Source organism: Melanerpes formicivorus, unplaced genomic scaffold, assembly GCF_026170545.1.
Source record: "Melanerpes formicivorus ecotype bairdi unplaced genomic scaffold, bMelFor1.0.p_v2 SCAF_3, whole genome shotgun sequence".
In the NCBI taxonomy this organism is placed as follows: domain Eukaryota; kingdom Metazoa; phylum Chordata; class Aves; order Piciformes; family Picidae; genus Melanerpes; species Melanerpes formicivorus.
The window spans coordinates 25,154,816-25,170,896 of NW_027142355.1; the positions used below are offsets into that span (position 1 = coordinate 25,154,816).

General features: G+C 48.7%; 1 protein-coding gene across 3 annotated transcripts in view; it reads right to left on the reverse strand.

The window, feature by feature from the left end:
• Window positions 1-15,861, reverse strand: part of PLXNA4 (plexin A4) — a 553,704-nt gene extending 537,843 nt beyond the window's left edge. For 2 of the 3 annotated variants that reach the window (XM_068169025.1, XM_068169048.1), the window contains exon 1: window positions 15,606-15,861. The gene's annotated coding sequence lies outside the window, so the exon portion shown is untranslated. Of the gene's footprint in view, window positions 1-14,464; window positions 14,552-15,605 lie in introns of those variants that run through there. The other variant, XM_068169035.1, reaches the window with a different exon arrangement.
• Between the last annotated feature and the right edge of the window lie 220 nt (window positions 15,862-16,081).

Sequence of the window (16,081 nt, forward strand, 5' to 3'; positions counted from 1 at the left end):
GGCAGAAGAAGAAGTAAAAGGAAAGGAGAGACTCTGAAGGACTTGTTGCTCTGAAGATGCTCAAGACTGGCTCTTGCAGGAAAGGATTTGCAGGGAAAAAAAAAAAGTATCAGGGAAGGCTGGAGATAGGACAGTCATGAGGGAGAAAGACAGATTGGTGTGGCAGGAATGGAAATGCTGACTACTTTTAATTCTCTAACCTGCTAGGCTGTGACTTCTACAATAATAATGTGTTTGTCCAGCTCCAGGAGAATTTGTTCGCCCTCAGCAACGCTAACAAGAATATCATAGAATCATTAAGGTTGGAAAAGACCTCTAAGATCATCAAGTCTAAGCATAAACCCAACATCACCATGCCCACTCCACCATGTCCCAAAGTGCCATGTCTGTGCATTTTTTGGAAACCTCCAAGGATGGTGACTCCTCCACCTCCCTGAGCAGCCTGTTCCAATATTTGACCACTCTCTCAGTCAAGACTTTTTTCCCCCCAATATCCAACATAAACCTCCCATAACACAACTTGAGGCCATTTCCTCAGTCCTGTCTCTTGAAACATAGAAGAAAAGACCAACCCCCACCTTGCTCCAACCACCTTTGAGTTGGTTGTAGAGAGCAAGAATGTCTCCCTTCAGCCTCCTCTTCTCCAAACTAAACAACCTCAATTCCCTCAGCCACTCCTCACAAGACCTATTCACTAGACCCTTCACTAGCTTAGTTGCCCTTCTCTGGACATGCTCCATCATCACAAGGTCCTTCTTGTAGTGAGTGGCCCAAAACTGAATCCACATCTGAAGCTGTGGCCTCACCATGTGTTGAGTACAAAGGAACGATCACTTCTCAGTGCTCATCAGTGCTGTGCACTCACCAGTGCTGAGTATAAGGGAACAAGCACTTTCCTACTCCTGCTGGTCACGCTATTCCTGATCAAGGCCAGGATGCTGTTGGCCTTCTTGGCCACATGGGCACACACTGGCTCATCTTTATCTGGCTGTCAACCTGCACCTCCAGGTCCTTTTCCACTGGGCAGTTTTCTACCCACTCTGCCCCAAGCCTGGAGCTTTCATGGGCTTGTTGTGACCCAAGTGCAGATCCCTGGGCTTCAGCACAGCTAATGGTCTCACACAGACATGGGCAGCAGCATTCCTTTCCAGCAAGCCAAGGGGAAGACCAAAGGAGAAAATGAAGCAAATATTATTTCCTGTGAAGTATTGCACTTCCTAACAGGAGAGGGGAAAAAATATCAAAACCGAAGCAAAGTAGAGATTGAGTTCATAAATACAGGAGAAGGTCAGCTTCCTCCTCACCAATAACTCGCTCCCACAGGACTCAAGCATGGTATTTGATATAGCACAGATATTTGATTCCTTCCTTTGCGTGGGAAGACTAACACACATGCGTCCTTCACCCCTCTGTCCACCTTCCCCACCGTGTAACAGTATCACCATGGGCCAGTATAGGTGCCTTCCGCTGACCACGCTGCTTCAGCAAACACAAACGGGCTTAAAACTTGCTCCCTTTTAACACTGTTTCTGTTTCTGTGTTTGAGAGTAAGCAATTGCTGCAGAATCCTCTGCCTTAGCCCAGCAACAGCGAGACCTTGGAAGAGGCTAATTGTGGAGACTTTTTTGCTTGTTATAAAATAAAGCAAATCCTTCTGCCTGTGTTACCAGGGAAGGAGATGTAAGAGAGCAGAAGAGACAACCATCAAGTGAAACCTCTGCATGCAAGGGGATGTGTTTTTCTTTTCCAACTCACTATTGCATGAATAAGGAACATGGTCTTGAAGCACCACAGGGTAACTTCTGCACATCCTTGTGTGGTTATGGAGAAGACTCAAAATTATTGCACACATACACACATGTACCCGGAAGGAAGAGAGACACAGCAGGAAAGCAGCCTGTTTGGACAGGCTGTTGCTGGGATGAAATGTGGCTCAACACACCCCATGCATCGACCAGTGACAGCCACAGATGTCTGCAGGAGTGTGAGAGCATGAATGACCAAGAACTGAGAAAGCAGATTGTCACTGAGTCACAATCTGCTTGGGATCTCCTCCAGGCTTGTGGCACCTTGTGCTGCCCTACTTGAGTGCTCCTGGACAAGCTCCAGCCAAGTCACTTGAAGAGCTGAGAAGTGGTGCACAACCTTCATCCTCTGCCCCTGACAGTCTTTCAACCTTTTTCTTCCCTTCCCTGCCCTCCCTATAAGCTAGAAAAAACCCCACTCTTCCCACCAGCACCTTCACTGAAAGGTTCTCAAACACTGGAACAGGCTCTCCAGGGAGGTGATTGAATCCCCATCTCTGGAGGTGTTTAAAAAATGCAGATGTGGTATTGAGGGACATGATTTATGTCCAGACTTGGTAGAGTTAGATGATGGTTGAACTCAGTGATCTTAAAGGTCTTTTCCAATGAAACAATTCTGTGATTCCATGAATAAGGAACATTGGAGGAAAATGGAGAACTGAGCTTGCCCTAAATCCCTCCTAAGTTTAACTCTGCAGCAAACCTGCTTTTTCTTCTCCTGGACTTGCAAGCCTTTCCTGAACCATCAGCAAACCTGACCACAATCTGTGACAAGTGCAGGATTAACAGGTTGACCCGAGAATTTGTGGATGCTCCATCCCTAGTAGTGTCAGGTTGGATGGGGATTTAAGCAACATGGTCTAGTGGAAAGTGTCCCAGGCCATGGCAGAGGGGTTGGAACTCAATGATCTTTAAGATCCCTTCCATCCCAAACTATCCTCCGGTTCTATGACTTTTATACCTATGTGTGTTTTGCATTTGTGTGTAGAAATGTGCATAGAAATGTGTGGGTTTGTGTGTAGGGATAAAACATACACAGGTGTTGGTTGGACTTTGATCTTAGAGGTCTTTTCCAACCAAAACAATTCCATAATGCTATGATTCTACGATACATATATATGGGAAAGAGGGACCACAACTTCAACTACAAAATGAGAGCTGGACACGTGCTAACAGCACAGTGCAATCCAATTTGTTTCTTGCACGTAGAACAATCAAGACTTCTCCAAAAATGAATGCAAAAAGGGCCCAAACAGCTGGGAAAAGGGTGATGCATGTGAGAAATTGCCTTTTCTCTGGCTCATGAGTAACAGAGTGTATGTGTGTTTGTGTGTGAGCTGCAGATGAGTCAAAGTCTGAGGGCCGACTTGTGTCAGCCATTGACTGTGCCAATGACAGCAGCTCCTGACAGCCTTTAATAACACCACTTCCAGAGTCTGGAGTGGGCAAAGAGGGGAAGTGAAAGCTTCTCTTGCAGGCTGGTGCACAAACCATCCAGCGTCCTTGCCAAAATGTGTTACAGCCACCTGCTGATGGCTCCATAGTTGCAGCCCACGCTGTAGCAGAGCATAGCAGAGAGACAGCAACCTTGGGTACACAGGAGTAAAGTGGATTATCACAGCCAGGAGGATATGGGGACATGCTGGAGTCAGGTAGGGTTGGACTAGGTGATGGCACAAAGGGGTCTCTGCATCCTTGTCATTACTATGTTCAGTTGCAGGGTCCCCAGTTCAAGGACAGGGAACTGCTTGAGAACACAAAAGGGTTACAAAGATGATGAGGGGACTATGAAGAAAGGGCTTTTTAGCCTAGAGAAGCCTGAGGAGGGATCTTATCAATGCTTATAAATACTTAAAAGGTGGGTGTCAGGAGGACGGGGCCTGTCTTTTTTCCAGTGGAGCCCAGTGACAGGACAAGGAGCAACAGGCACAAACTTGAACGGAGGAAATTCCACCTGAACGTGAGGAAAAACTTCTTTGCTGTGAGAGTGCTGGAGCCCTGGAGCAGGTGACCCAGAGAGGTTGTGGAATCTCCATCTCTGGAGAGATTCCAGATCTGCTTGAACATTGTGATCCTGGGCTTCCTGCTCTGGGCAACCACGCTTTATCAGGGGAGTTAGACTAGATGATCTCCAGAGGTGCCTTCCAACCCCTATCACTCTGTGATTCTGTGACTCATTTCTACCACATTTCCTAGTGAAACACAGGGTATCTCCATGGGTTAACACTGCAAACATCCAGGCTGACACTGAGAAGAAACCAAGAGACAAGGAGTTATCTCAGCTTCCACACAGAACGTATCAAACAGAGAAATATGCTCAGACAAGCAGGTCACAATGAGAAGACATGAGCCCTGCTGCCTTCCTGCACTGCGGCTCCTAAGTGTAGAGGCAGGGAAATGAGTTTCCATCAGGTCTCACAGATGCTGGAAAACTCAGACTTGTAAAGATGTTAAAAATCCTTGGCTTAGTCCAGATTTGGAAAGCTTTGGTAAGAGCTTCACAGCACATCATGTTCTGATTGTTTACTTCTCCAAGATAAGGAGAGACCTACTTCACATATGGCCTCCTGGAGAGGCGGAAAAATCAGGCATGTAAAACAAGAAGGAAATGGAAATCGACTTGATAGCTCCTTCCCTTTCCTAATAGGTAATACTTACCTAATTATGCCTGCTTGCCATTTCCTTTCTCTGCTTTCTTTGAGATACTCTGCAGAGAGAAAATTGCCCTAAAAGTTGTTACTTTGGCTCAGAGGTATCCCTTTGAGCTGTTTGTCTCGTTAAGGCAAGCAAGAGCAGCAACTCCATTATAAGGGAGGGAAAGAATCCCTCCTGAGTGGCTTTAGCATCCAGCCTCTGCTGCACATAGCTCACCTCTCTTGCCTCCCTTCTCCATCCCTCGGTCAGGCAGAGGGGTGCAGCTCCAAGGATGCTCATGCCTTGCTTGACCAAGCTGAGTGGCTCCTGGTCTCTTGGAACCAGCACAGAGGCAAGGCAGGGAAAGCCAGAAGCTGGGAAGATGCTCTGAATCCAGCAGCCAAAATCATAAATTCAGAGAATGGCTTGAGTTGGAAGGGACCTTAAAGATCATGTAATTCTAAACCCCCTGCCACGGGCAGGGACCAGCTTGCTAAAGGCCTCATCCAGCCTGGCCTTGAATTCACACTTCCAGGGATGAGGCACCCACAACTTCTCTGGGCAGCCCATGCCAGTGTCTCATCATCCTCAGAGTAAAGAATTGCTTTGCCCTCAGCAGGGATTTGGAAAGAATTCTGAGACTTGATGGTCTCATGGCTGGTGGTTTCCAAGGGGGTGCTCATCAGTCCCAAGTCCATGCCATAGCTTAGATGACTTCTCTCCTTGAGGGTCCCTTCCAAGCCAATGCATTCAGTTATTCTGTGTGATTCTATGATTCTGCCTCACAACCTCATACCCAAGCACCTGTCTGCAGCTCAGGGTCAAGAAACAGGAATGGTAGAAGCAAGGCACAACCACGCCATCAACACGAGTGACCTGACCAAAACATAGCAAGCTTTGCTTTTCCACAGCCAGCTTCCCTCTTTTAGGTTCCATTTAGTACTGTGCTTCATTGTACCAGAAACAGGGGAGGGATTGGCACATGGGGGGCATGCAGGAGCATCACCCACCACAGCAAGGTGCTCCTAAACCACCAATACAACAGAGACAGGCTGGATGTGACCCTACACTGACAACAAAATGCTGCACTTGAGCCATGGGTTGCAGGGATTTCTGGCATGTTGACGGGGGAGAAATCAGCTCTCTAGGACCCCACAGTGTATTCCCCACCCCATCCACTCCTCCACCTCCAACCTACAAATCCCTGGAAGCCCCCCCAAGCCTTGCTCCTGCACCCCAGGTGTTTTTTCCTCTTCTCCACAAGGAACATAGCTTCCAAGAAGGAAAATATAAAGCCCAAAGGAATTGACTTCAAGCAATGAAACAGGCTCTGCAAAGGAAGGTGTTTTATTCCTGCTCGAGGGGGTGCTTTAAAAGCCTCCTTTTGTTTCCTCAAAGGCTGGAAAGCATATTTCCCAGTCCTAGCCTGGCAGGCTGAGGAAGGTGAAGACCAGGAGGAATTCAGAAAACTTCAAGGGCTGCACTCTGCAAGCAACAGCAGAGATTTCCTCACACCCACATTCAGCATCCTGCACTGGTCCAGCCATTCCTGCATCCCTCTGTACCCCACAGAGACTCATCCTCTCAGGGGAGTATCTACAGTGGCTGCATGGAGAGCCCAGCCCAACACCTGCAGCAATTCTGCAGGGCATGCAAGGAGGGGGCGAGACATCCCCCTACAAGCAACCAGCACTGAAACTTCACCTCTGAGTTATTATTCTGTGGGTGATTTTTTGTTTTGTTTTGTTGGTTTTTTTCTCTATAAGGCATTTTCCAGGGAATCCTTTAGAGCTCTGAAGGGGAGAAGGAAAAAATGAACAGCTAAACCCTGCTGCAAGAGATGCCAAGCCCCCCACCTCCACCCTACATTACACTTGCAACAGCCAGAGAAGGATAGCAGCCCCATAAAGCAGCACCATTCCTCCCATTGCCTCCAGACATCCCTCCCTCCTTCCAAACATTCACCTCCTGGCCTCACTAAGCCACCCCTCTGCAGCAGCTGCAGCGTCCTCAGGGCTGGCAGGCTGTGAAGGACAGCAGAGTGGAGGGAGGTTTCCTTGCAGAGCCACCTCTGCTGTGCTGCCAGCTTCGAGGGGAAGCCAGGAACCCGCTGGCTTTTGGCAGGGGACCCAGGCATCTGGCTTTGCATCCCTGCTGTACCTTCCAGCTGTGCATTCCCAAACCCAATGGATATTTAAATGGGCTCTTTGCAGGATCCCCTGGTACAACTTTCAGACAGAACATTGTTCAGCACTTTGTCTATGTAAGATACCTATTCAGATCCCCCAAATGCATTGCTGAGGGGTAAGAGGAGCTTTTAGAACAGGCTTTCTACTAACTACAGCAGCTAGAAAGTGATTGTTTGGGGCAGGCAGAGTGATACCTCTTGCTCTGCTTGGCATCTTGCAGGCTGTAAACATCCCTGGAGGGACCTCCCCTACCCATCCTGGCCAGGTGCCCAACTCCACGGGGGGCTCAAGCAGAGCAGTAGCCCAGGATGGGAGTACTGGAGGAGCTTCCCTGCCTCCCAGTGCATAGAGATGGGTTTGCAAGAGGGGGAGGGGGATGGACTTCAGCAAACAACAAGGAGCAGAGCATGCAGAGATAAGAGAAGGTATTTACCAGGCAATCACTACAAGGTCCTGTGAATATAGTATTTGTGATGGATGAATAGACATATTATTACAGAACTTAATGCAACCCCTTTGCACCAAATGGTGACATGCGATTACCAGTTTGGAAATAACTAAGCTCATTATAATGAAACGCTTCACTCAAATCCCCCTCCAAAGGATGGAGCTGACGAAAGAAGGAACCTGGGATGGGAACATACTGGGGGGATTTGTTTAACCAGATCAGCCTGCTGGGCCAGCACAGCATGGTTGCTTGCCTCTAGCCTGGCTAAAGCCCAGATTGCTGGGAAGTGTAACCCATCAGTCTGGGTGCACAGGGTGGGCAGTAGCCCACACCCAGAATTGGGCTCTTTTTGGCACGACCCTGTGGTTTAAGACATGAAAAGAAGCACCTTTCAATAATAAATAATAATGCTAACTATGTGTTTCTATAGCAACTCATCACCATAGCAGCTAAGCACAGGAGGAAAACTCAGAGCTCATCCTGCCGTCTTCAGGGTGAGGAACCAATTGCCCTCCTGGAGGTGACTTCAGCAGTGGCAAAGTTATCTCCCCAGAAGTTCCCTGCTTTCCCCAGGGTAGCTCACTGGGATGGGGCTGGATGCTCTGAAGAAGTGGATCCTGGGGTCCAAGGGGTGATGGGGTTGTGCAGCCCCAAAAGCACCAGGCACTGAGGTCATTGCAACTCTTCAAATGAGTCCTGAGGGTTCCAGAACAGCTGGAAGGAAAGGGGATAGTGGCTGGGGAAAACCCTCCCAACCAGCCAAGAGGACAGCATGAAGCAGAGAGTGCAAAGGACAAAACACAACCAAAAAGAGGAAATGCCCAAAGTTAGCTGTGCAAATTCACAACACAACCTCCAACCACATACACATCTTAGGGCACCAGCTTGCAAAGCTCCATGTGTTGCTCTGCTTTTAGCGAGAACCAGTACTTTGCACCACAACCCTGACAAATAAAAGGAGTTTCCACAAACAGCCCAGAAACTCACTTTTTAAGCTAGCAAGTCAAGCAGGCATCCATCCTAATTTTGGTGTGGAGTTAGGGTGGGGGTTCTGCTCTAAAATGTCTATTAAATAAAAATTCCGGCCTTGAAGTAGCTCCATAACTGGTGTGGTGCCATTCCCAGCTCACCAAACCCTTTCTTCCAATGCAGAACAGCCTCCTGTCCCTCATCACCTTTGAAAGTCCCTTCCCAGCCAGCAGAAGGTGAACTTGCCAGGGATGGGACAGTGGCAATTAGTTAGTATTAGCTCCATACATGATGCTCTTTCTCAGGCTGGTGAGGGACTTCCCAACCAAGACCTCCTTGGTTTTATCATCTCACTTACAAATAGTGAGTCAGGTACAAACTTGAGCATAGGAAATTCCATCCAAGCATAAAGTGGAACTTCTTTACTTTGAGGGTGGCAGAGCACTGGAACATGCTGTCCAGAAAGTTGGTGGAATCTCTTTCTCTTGAGTCATTCAAAACCTGCCTGGACACCATCCTATGCAACTGGCCTTAGGTGAACTTCCTCATGTAAGGGGGTTGGACTTGGTGATCCCCAGAAGTCCCTTCTAACCCCTACTATTCTGTGATTCTGTGAGTCATTTGTAAAAACTTACTATTAGGTGATGGCTAAAAGGGCAGGCCCTCCTACAGGTCCATCTCTGTTTGATAGATGGGGAAAGAAGAAGCCAAGGGACTTGATCAGGGCAGCTATCTGGCAAATCAAGGTCTTCTTTTGGCGGCCCAGAACATGTTTCCCTAAAGTAAAATAAAGCTGTGTTGCACACTGAGCACTTGCTATTCTATCAATAGGCAACTGTAACAGGATACACTTCCTCAGTCTCTAAATGAGTTTTCTTTCCAGCACTACCTTATGGACAAATCCCCTGTCTCTCTCACACACAAAAAAAGAGAACAAAAACACCAACAAATAAATCCCTTTATCACAACCAAATATGCTCTAACCAAGTCACAGCCCCACACATGTGCGGCAAGTCAGCAAGCCTTTGCCCAACTTCCCAGCAAGAGATCTTCCCTTCAGGGTGGGCAAGAAAGGCAAAAAGGAAAGAAAATAAAAGAACATTTAACAGAAGAAATGAAGTGGCAATTTCCCAGTTCAGCTGGGGATCAATATGTGGACTCCTCGTGGTTTCTGTTTCAAAGGGGCTGAGCTCTCGCTGCTGAAGCCCAGACTGACACAACACCAGAGCTTGACTTATGAGCACTTCATCTCGGCAAGATATTTTTCATTTAAATCTTGCTGCAGCTGAGTACGAAGCCATCCAGGCTTTGATTTACTGCTAATTTGTCACTCCAGTTCCTAGAACTCTAAACTCAAGTAACCAACCAGTTTAATGCCAAGACGCTCACCACCAAGGCCCTTCAGCAATGAGCATCATGAGGCTGCTGGTGGCAAGTGCATGTTCTTCACATCACAAGAAACAAAGAGTGTATAATTATTAACCATGGATGTCTGGTTTTGAAGGTCTCCAAACCCAGCATCACTTCAGTTTCATGGAACCATAGAATTGTTTTGGTTGGAAAAGACCTTTTAGATCATCAAGTCCAACCATTATCTACCCAGTCTGGTACTAAACCACAATACCACATCTCTGCATCTTTTAAACACCTCCAGGGATGAGAATTCAACTACCTCCCTGGTAAGCCTGTTTCAGTGCTTGATAACCCTTTCAGAGAGGAAGTTTCCTCTAATGTCCAACCTAAACCTCCCCTGGCTCAGCTTTAAACTAGGACCAACCTCCACCTTGCTACAACCTCCTTTCAGGGAGTTGAAGAGAGTGGTAAAGTCTCCCCTCAGCATCCTTTTCTCCAGACTAAACGACCCCAGTTCCCTCAGCTGCTCCTCACAAGACTAGACTCTTCATCAGCTTCATTGCCCTTCTCTCAACATGCTCCAGCACCTCAATGGTTTTCATAGAATCATAGAATGGTTTATGCTGGAAGGGACCATTAAAGGTCCTCTAGTCCACTCTCACTGCAGTAAGCAGGAGCATCTTCAGCTAGATCAGGAGGCTCAGAGCCATTCTAGGGAGGACCCCAATACTGAACCCAGTACTCATAATGTGGCCACATCAGTGCTGAGCACAAGGAGACAATCACTTCTTTGGTTCTACTTGTCACAGGGAGAACAATAATATGATTAAAAAACCTTCTGCCACCTTGACTTTTCCTCCCTCAAGTAGTGTTTTATGCTCAAGTAGGAATAACAAGTGGGTTGAGGTGGCTCATTTCGCAAACATTTACACGCCTTTGGTGCAATGTTGGCTACGAGGGTTCACCCAGCATCAAGATTTATTCCAGCAGCCCTTACACAAGCTCACAGGAGGGGGAAGTGTGTGAGTATATATCATGCAAACGCCCATAATGGAAAACCTATCCCATATTATCTGCATTAGATCCACACATTTGTCCTGTCAGAAGGACAAGGCAAATTCAAGTGCCAGCCAGCTCCTGAAAATTTATTGCCCCAGCAGTACATTTGTGTATGGGTAATAGAAGTGGAAAGAAACTCAGAGATGAGGCATGAAATGAAAGCCACAAGAAATAGCAAGACAAGGTCTCCCTTTTGGGTCACCAGTGCAAACCCATCCATGTTTAGCAGCATTTTTGTTAATTCCTGTGCAAAAGAAGCCTGTGAATGGGCACAAACTTGCACATGGGAAGTTCCATCTAAACATGAGGAGGAATATCTTTACTTTGAGGGTGGTAGAGCACTGGATCAGTCTGCCCAGACAGGTGGTGGAGTCTCCTTCTCTGGAGAGATTCCAAACCCATCTGAACACAATGCTGAGCAGCCTGCTCTGATTGACCCTGCTTTAGCTGACAGATTGGACTAGATGATCTCCAGAGGTCCCTTTGAACACGCATCATTCTGTGATTCTGCGAATCTCAGCCTCTCAACTTTTGGGTCTGGGTGTCTGTTTCACACCATGCAGTTTCTAAAAAATACTGGAGTATTCTTGGCAGCAAAACCTGGAGTGAAAGCAAGTCACAGAGTATGAAAACAACCTCTCCCTTTCTAGTGAAAACCTCTCCCTACCCCTCACCCCCCCCAGTAATGCCAAAGCCACCTGCCGGTAGACAGCTTAGTGGGGATGGAAGTTAGAATCAATCACTGCTCCTGCTCTGAGCTTCAGGCTCTCTTCCTGCTCTGATAACTTGGTATCTTCTCCAAACATTAGTTATTGAAATGGAAGCAGTTGGGGTCATTATACTTCAGCAAAGATTTGGCTTCCCCCAAGGCCCCAGGAAACATATTTTTAAGAGCTTGTGTCCCCAGGAAGGCTCATGTTAGTTTGAGCACTGAGTTGTACAGACTAGCAGTATCTAAAATTAAATGACCTCTGGGTTTCAAAACCCAAAGCTGCCCACTCAAAACCTTCAGAGCATCTGTAAGGGTTCACAGAGTGATTTGGTTTTCCATGGGGAAGGGTTACAGGACATAAGCCACACCACACTGGCAGCCATTGTAGGGAATACAGGACACAGACTTGGCAGCTCTTACCTGGGTAGCTGCTCAGCACCTTATGGGATGCAACTAAACAAGGACAAAGCAAACTTAGAGCACATGCACCAACAAAGAACAAAGAAGAACGAAGAGTTCCAGTAGGATGAGTTATAAATAAATAAATAGGAATGGCAGCTCCCAAAAATGACCATGCAGACTCTTGGTATCACAACACATCTCATTTTTGCAGTGAACTCTCCATTCCCAAAAGTGACTAAAAGCATTTTGTACTCAATTTGAATGATACAAGAACCAAGGCTTATGAGAGCCCATCTGCCCTCTGGTCAATGTACTGACCCAAGATGACATTTATTTTTTTCATTCAAGAGCATTCATTTGTCATTTTCACTGGGGGAAAAAAAAATAATCTTGGAAGTGTCCTATTCTGGCTGAAGACTGCTCTTGGCTGTTGAAGCACAGGCTCAAAGGAGAGGACCACTCACAGCTCTCATCTCCAAGTACCACCTGGTGTTCAGCATGGATTTCCTGGGAGTGAAGACTCCCATCAATAAATGTGGACTGAGCCTTTTGCCTTTCCATGCCTCAGTTTCCCAAGCTGTACAAAGGGAACGATAGTATTTTCTCACTGGTCTGGAATACTTCAGAGTCTGAGTGAAAAACAACTGGGGAACTCCGTTATTTCTGTATTTTTCTGCTGCAGGCACCTTAAGAGCTCAAACCCAAGGGATATAAAATGCTTTTCACCTGAAGACAGTCATGCAGGGAAACATGCTTATCATTGATACCCTGCAGTAAGTCAGGGGGTTGCCCAGACTCTCTGCACAGACGGGAAGTCTCATTGCCTTAGGCGCCTGGAGTGGTTTGAGTCCATTAACCACATCTTGCAAGCAAGAAGGAAGGAGCGAGAAAGAGCCCTCTGAAGCCTTTTGTCACACTAGTGAGGACCAGAAAGGGCTTTTTATTTGAGTATCGGGCTTGACTGTGGGAAACAGTCGTAATCCAAAATGCATTTCTACTTGAGGAGAGGGATTCATGGACCCCAAAGGGGTGCAAAGAGATGACAGCAGATTTCAGCCTTAGCTATGTGAGACCTCCCTTTAGGGGAGTATGGTGAATAATAAATCAAGAAGAGCCCAGTGATTCCCAGGGCAACATGCCATTTTGCTGGAAAACACCTGTAGGCAATACCAAGCCACAAACTCCGGCACTGCTAACTTCAAAACCCAAAAGCCATACCTCTAACACCCTTCCTATGTAAGAACTCAATGCAAAGCTCAGATCCTACCACATGCCAGCATCATTCTCAGCTTCTCAGAGTTCCCTTCTAAACCACAAATGAATTCTTACATGCTGTTAACCCTGAGCACACCTGAGTATCGTAGGCGCTCGTAAGGCTTTTCAGCATGGAGCACAAGAGCGCGCAAATCAAACCCCGTCACTCTGGAAGGAGATCAGTTTTATTGCAACCATGCAACATCGAGGAAATTGGGAGAGACAAAGAAATTCAGTGAAAGGAAAAAGATGCCACACAAAAGGGACTTCAGCATCTCTCCTCCCCACCTCACTCTGCAAAAACAGGAGTCAACATAAAATCAGTTCCAGCAACCCACTGCCCCCCAGGATCAAAGAGGGTTCCTGCCTTCCCAGCGGCAGATCTCAGCCACTCTCGTGCCTGTGCTGAGCCCTTTGCTTTGCCACATCTCTAGCCTGTCTTGCACCAGGCTCACCACAGGTACAGAGAAGGATGCTAGCAGATGAACGCATGAGGAAAGGCTCGACTATTCCCTTTCCCTGTGGAGTTCAGCACCTCTTCTAGGGTTTGCAATAGCACACATCCCTCCACTAGCGGGGTGCTGGCTTGCACACTGAACAGATTTAACACGAGCCTTCAGCGCCTACAAGGCAGTTACCACCATCAAGGAAAAGCTTCCCAACAGCACTGTGACTGATCATCAGCCTGTATTTTAAAACACCCGTCTTGGACATAAACAACACTTAGATCATGTTGCTGTCATTTATTTTGTGTCTTATTGAAATAGCCTAGTGCCACGCATGTAAGATGGGACAGAAAGGAAAAGCCTTGGACTGGTCCTTCTGAGAAGGAGACACCCCCGTGGAGGATGGGTCTAGGCAGAGGAGGGGAGAAAATCCCAGCCTTTCATGAAGGGGCTGGGGCTGCATGTTTAAACCTGGCTGCACACGAAATGCAGACACACATCTGTTGCACTGCTTGAATCCCAGCTCTAGTGAAGGGTCCCGCACACAAACAAACAAACACACACTTCCCCGGGCAATAAAAGCACAAACAAAACGCTGCTCACATCCCCGAGACCTGAAGACAGTGTCTTAGCCATCGGGGAGAAAGCACCTAATCTCACACTGGGAGGCACACGTTGTAATTAAAATCACAGAGACAGCAAAGGCAAAGCAGCCCCGTGCTCCGCTGGTCCCACCCGCTTGCAGATTTAACAGGCGTCTATAAACAAGACCCGGTTGAAGCAGAGGACAGATAAAGAGAGTAAGTTCCTACGCTTTATGCCTTCCAAAACATTTGTGTAGGGCTGGTGCATGTTCACGACAAGTCCTTAAGAAGGCTGTGAGCAGTGGCATTGACTGTAAAAATCCCCTGACACCGTTATTGTTCCCCTGGAACAAGAGCATCCCCGCAATAGCACTGGTCCAAACCTCCCCTCTCTGCTCACCCCCGCTTCCTGGAAAGCTTCAGACCCCCTTAGCTTCTCCCAAAATCTCACCCACCCAGGCTTCGCATCCAAGTGACAGAGGGAAGCCATGAAAAATCAGGTGCGCTTGTGGCAACCTCTTTGGCAGAGCAGCAAGGCTGGGAAGCAAGGCAGAGCAGACGCGGGGTGGAAGTTTTTACGGGAGAGGAAGGCGGCCACACGCTTCCCACCTGGTCCTTTCCAGGAAGGCGAGTTCTGCAGGTCCTATGCCCATCCTTTTCCAAGTATACCGGGAGCAGATGGGGCCCCAGGAGGAGGTTTTCCTCTGGGCTGGGTATGGAGCAGCCACATGCAACCACTACAAACCTAAACAGCACTTAGCCCTGCTGGGGCTGAGCAAGTGGGTTTGTTTATCTGGGAGGAACTCATCTGCTGCCGGAGTATCGTATTTCCACCAAAACCATGTGTGGCTTGGTGGTTCCATCACTTCTCCCTGTCTGCATAATTTAAGGGCATATGTCTGATAAACGAAGAGCATCAATAGGCAGGTTTCGGTTGCAGCACACACATGCACGGAGAGAGGAAGGGAGGTTTGTCAGCGCTGACTCCGCAGCCGGGATTTTGGGCACTCAAACTCTCCGGCACCTTGCAAAACGGGAAAAGACAACGAGGTCCACGCCTTCCCTCCTAGGTGTTCCCCGCAGGGGGTGGCCCTTGTTCCCATTCACAGTCACCCCAGGGATGCTGATCGTCCCCGGGAAAACAGCTCTGCGCCTAGCCCCGTCCAGCTGCAACCTCATCGGGAAAGAAAAGTTTGCAAATACCTCCAGTCCTTCGCCCGGGGAAGGGTTTGGAGCGTCGAGGGAGTTAAAATACTCCCGGAGGGGAGGAAAATCCGCAGCCGGGGATGGCTGGGGGTGACTGGGGACGGGCTGCGACGCTGGAGCGGCTACCTCCGGGGAGAAAAGTTGAGCCTTGTGCATGCGGGAAAAGGCAACCGGGCACCCGGGGAGCGAGGGACACACACCGGGAACCGCATCCCTTTCACGCTGGAGATGTGGAGGAGGTGGGAATACCGGGGGTCCCCGCTGAGAATCCCCCCACAACACTCTCCCCAGCCGGCCCGGGAGGGGCGGAGGGGCCGTGCCCGGCCACCCTCGGCTCAGCCCGTTCCATGACTCTCTCCACACGACCCTGGGGCTCAGAGAAGAGACGGGGTAAACGTTTCCCAGCTCCCCTTCTCTTCCATCGGCTTCTGCCAGGTGTGTAGGGCAGGTACCGCTGCATGCTCACCGACCCTCCCGGCGCATCGTCTGGGGCATCCTCCCTCTGCCCGGGCGGGGCAGGATGGAGTGGGGGGTGGCTCCTTACCTGGGATGGTTCCTTGCTTGCTTTTGGGTGGGTTTCGGCAGATAAATATATATATAAATAATATAATTTTTTTCTTCTCTCCTTTCCCCCCACTTCAGTCTTCAGAGCAGGCGCCGCATTGACACTGCAGATGGTCTCTGTGTGTGTGTGTGCGTGTGTGTGTGTCTCTCTCTCCAATCCCAAATACTCCACGGAGGCGGAACACGGAGCCCCTCTTCTCTCTGCACTGGGCAAACCGTGTCTGGCTCGCCCAGAGCGCTGGGGATGGGGGGGGGGGGGGAAGGGAGGGGGGAAGAAGGAAAGAGTGGGGGGGAAGAAACGCAGCTCCAGTTTTCATTCCCCCCCCCCCCCCCCCAAATCACCCCTTTTCTCCCTCCCTCCTTCCTTCCTTCCCTCCCTCCCTCCCTCCCCTAGCCCTTCCCCCCCTCCCGCTTCTAAATCAGCAAGGAAGGGAGGGGAAGGGGGGGAAACACAGG